Source organism: Chenopodium quinoa, unplaced genomic scaffold (genome assembly GCF_001683475.1).
Source record: "Chenopodium quinoa cultivar QQ74 unplaced genomic scaffold, ASM168347v1, whole genome shotgun sequence".
Taxonomy (NCBI): Eukaryota; Viridiplantae; Streptophyta; class Magnoliopsida; order Caryophyllales; family Amaranthaceae; genus Chenopodium; species Chenopodium quinoa.
Window position 1 is genome coordinate 530,326 of NW_018745413.1, and position 3,742 is coordinate 534,067.

At 35.9% G+C, this 3,742-nt stretch overlaps 1 long non-coding RNA gene across 1 annotated transcript; it reads right to left on the reverse strand.

Moving 5' to 3' along the window:
* Positions 1–296: 296 nt before the first annotated feature.
* On the reverse strand, positions 297–2,400 carry LOC110713347. Its single transcript, XR_002509871.1, has 3 exons — positions 1,408–2,400; positions 802–910; positions 297–614 (listed from the first exon to the last, which is right to left on the reverse strand). It is a non-coding gene; the product is annotated as an uncharacterized LOC110713347 (long non-coding RNA).
* Positions 2,401–3,742: the final 1,342 nt, after the last annotated feature.

Below are 3,742 nucleotides of genomic sequence, written 5' to 3' on the forward strand. Positions count from 1 at the left end.
AAAGGGCAAAGAGACCCGTTGAAATATGCATGAGAGACCGCTTTTTGACGGGGCTCTATCTCAGGGGTCTCTTTGATTAAGAGACCCCTTCTCATGAGGGGTCTGTTTTTGCGGACAAAAAGACCCGTTGTCAGTGATCACGGGTCTGTTATCTAAGTGATGAGATTGATAATTTAGAAGAGAAAGAGATCCATTGTTTGAGATATGGGGTCTGTTTGGTTGTATGAAACAAACCTGTCAAGTTAGCTAACGGGTCTCTTTGTTCTTTTTTTTTTTTTAAAAAAAGAAAACAAAAATTTTAGAGATTTGCATTTGAATTATTTTTGTTTTAATGCGCTATACAAATTGGCAGAATTAATGAGCTAAATTATATAGTGGAGTTTGTAATTTGTATACTTAATCTGTACGTAACATCAATAATACGAAATAGCAATGAACTAAATTAAATTTATGAGATAAAAAAAAATCAACAAACGTAAAATCCCAACAATAAAAATTGGTCAAATTTATTAAAAATAAATTTATATTTACAATTAAATCAAGACGACTTCAGTACTCCATTTTCTACCTCCGTATTTGGGAGTTTTTGTGTTTTTTGATGACATCCAGTAGACCTGACAAAACAAAATTACAAAATTGAATGATTATAATTGAGAATTCCACTAGAAAACTGAAAAATCAAATTTAATAAAGAAAAAACAAAGTAAATAAGATATGCACAACAAATTCGAAGCGTAATTATAAAATTTAATTGAAAAACATACTATCAATTGCAACTCAAATTCATTGAATATCACATACCCATGTCCTCATTTATAGCACATGCCTTGTAGAAATCATCAATCACTTCCTCGCTGAAACTAACTTGTAATTTCCGGAAGCAAGCTTTTAGCTTCGTTATTATCGACATCTTCCGATTAAGAATTGATCCCATCACATTCAACAACCAACCAGGTCAAGTTAGATCTATCTAGGATTATGACTCAAAACATCAAAACAAAGACATTTAATTGAAATAAAATACCAAATTGTTGAAAGATAACCTTGCATTTCCTAAAGCCTTGATCAATTTTAAAAAAACAAAGACATTTAATTAATTAGATTTTAAAAAAAACCAAAATTCTCAGAGGCATTTCAACTACCAGTAGGATTGCAAAGAAGATAGAAAATATACCAATAGATTAGAGTTAAACAAAAAATAAATTCAACCAATTCAACATTCAAATAGAACAAAAAAAACCAAAAATAATTACCACCAACACCGCCAGACCACCCAAAAAAAACCCCAGCCACCGACGGAAAATCTCAAATTTACTCCACCTTAACCCGAAATCACCATGAAAATACTAAGTCACCCAGCAAAAAACCTGTAATATTATTAAATATAAAATAGATATGAAATTTTACCTTTTTAAACACTTCAATTTTGATTATTTGGCCATATTAACCATCAAAACTCCAGATCTGGAGTTTGCATGGTCAAAATTGTTCTTGAAAGCCTTAAATTAAGGTTTTATTGACGATGATGAAATAAAATAAGGAGGTAGCAACGACGACGTTAAGTAGAAAGAGAAGACGACACCGATATTGAGGAGGAGGAGGAGGAGGAGGAGGTAGCGACGCGGGCATTGAGGAGAAGGAGGAAGCGACATCGGCGTTAGGAAGGAGGTGGCAATAGTGTGTTTTTGCTCCAGGAGAAGTAGAAGTTGATAGGAGTGGAGATGAGAGGAGAGAGCGGCGTGAATGGGGGGTGTGGTGATGGAAAATGCAAGTGAAAGAAATAGGGTTTTGCTGTTAACTCAAATATAATAAAAGTTGCTTAATTAGTGGGCCCTTACATATATAAGAGACCCGTTAAGTCAACTATGGGTCTTTTATTTTTTTTCCTTCCCTATTTTCAAAACTAATGGTGGGCCCTATGATATATAAGAAACCCGTTATCTCTAGTATCAGATCTTTTATATTAAAGAGACCCGTTGTATTAATCAACAAGTCTTTTATTATAGATCCCTTTTCCCATTTTTGTAGTAGTGTAACTTCTCTCACGTGCTTTAGTAAAATACCACGAATTGCAATCGGTAGGAATACTTGCATCATCATGTGACAATCATGGGATTTCATACTTGTCAACTTCAATTCTCCATTTAAGGAAACAAACTTTTTCATGTTTGACGAGAACCCAAAGATTAATGTCATAAAAACAAGCACAAAACCTTCGTTTTTCTTCCTTTGATAAAGTGTAGCAAGCTGGAGGTAAATACACCTTTGGGTTCTTGCCATTTCCGTCACCTTTCTTCTTTGAGATATCCGTGGCCTTTTCCTTGCGCTTCCCCTAACGGTTTTGTCCACCATCTTTGGTTCTCTTTTCCTTTACCTTTGCCTTCCCTACCTTTGTTTGAACCCACAATTCTGGACGAACACCCCACGCTGGCAAATCTGATTGCGCACTGTTTCCATTCCTTCGTTTTTCCAGGAATTTTCATAATTGTCCCAATAATTGCACCACAAACATTCTTCTCTATATGCATCACATAGAGACAATGTCTAACATCATGTTCTTTCAAGTACTCAAGCTTCCAAAAGATTTATTCCTTTTTAAAGAGAGCATGTTGGTCGATTGGTTTCGTTATTTTACCAAAAACACATGGTATACCCTTCACTCTAGCATAAAGCTCCTTTCCACTCAATAACGTAGGCGTAACCCCCTCCTTAACTCCCATTGAAGGCCTTTTTCTGCTTACGATATGTGTGATCGCGCCTAAGAAATCTACGGGTCCTCACGTACACATATTTGCCATAGTGATCAAGGTAAACGTTCAGTGTATCATCGATACAAATAGGACATGCTTTATTCCCTTTGTTCTTGTACCTGGACAGGTTGCCATATGCGGGAAAATCATTGATGGTCCACATAAGAGCAACACGCAATATAAATATCTCGTTCTTATGGGCATAAAAAACGGTAACTCCTTTGTCCCACATCTTGCTCAAATCATCAATAAGGGGCTCAAGGTAAACATCAATGTCATTTTTAGGTTGCCTTAGCCTCGCTATCAAAAGTGAAAGCATTATGTATTTCCGTTTCATGCACAACCACGGAGGCAACTTGTAAATCACTAAAAGTACCGGTCATTTTCTATGTTTGGTACTAAGTGTGCAAAATGGATTTGACAAGAGGAAAATGTAGGTTGTTATCTACCTCTTCCTAGAGCCAAACCTGATTTGTAAACACTCGATCAAACTAATACGAGTATATGGTAAGTCAAGGGACGAACCCAAAGGAATGAGTAGGTGTAAGCTATAGCCTATATGTAGGGAATATTTCAAGCATTACCCCAAATTTGAACCCCACTGTGATAATACACTTAAGCATGGTGGCGTCCAAAGGGAAGGAAGCTAAAGCAAATGAGTTGCCAACAAGTTTTAGGAACTTGTAAACCATTCACAGGGTGAAGGTTACACCCCTTAACGATCCAGGAGATCATTAACTCCAATAGGTCTGGAACCAAGACTGGAAGTTCGGGAATGAAGGTACAAATCCAATCTAAAAGACAAAGAACCTACCCTAATAATAGGCCTCTACTTTATTCTTCTCGTATTCATGTGCGTTTTCTGACTAACATGCCATCAATAGGTTGACCCTAAACCTGTTTAATCTATGTTGGTTGAATATTAATACATAAACAAAACTATTATTGGCGATCACTTGAATTATAATCATATTAACCGTAAACAAGATTAT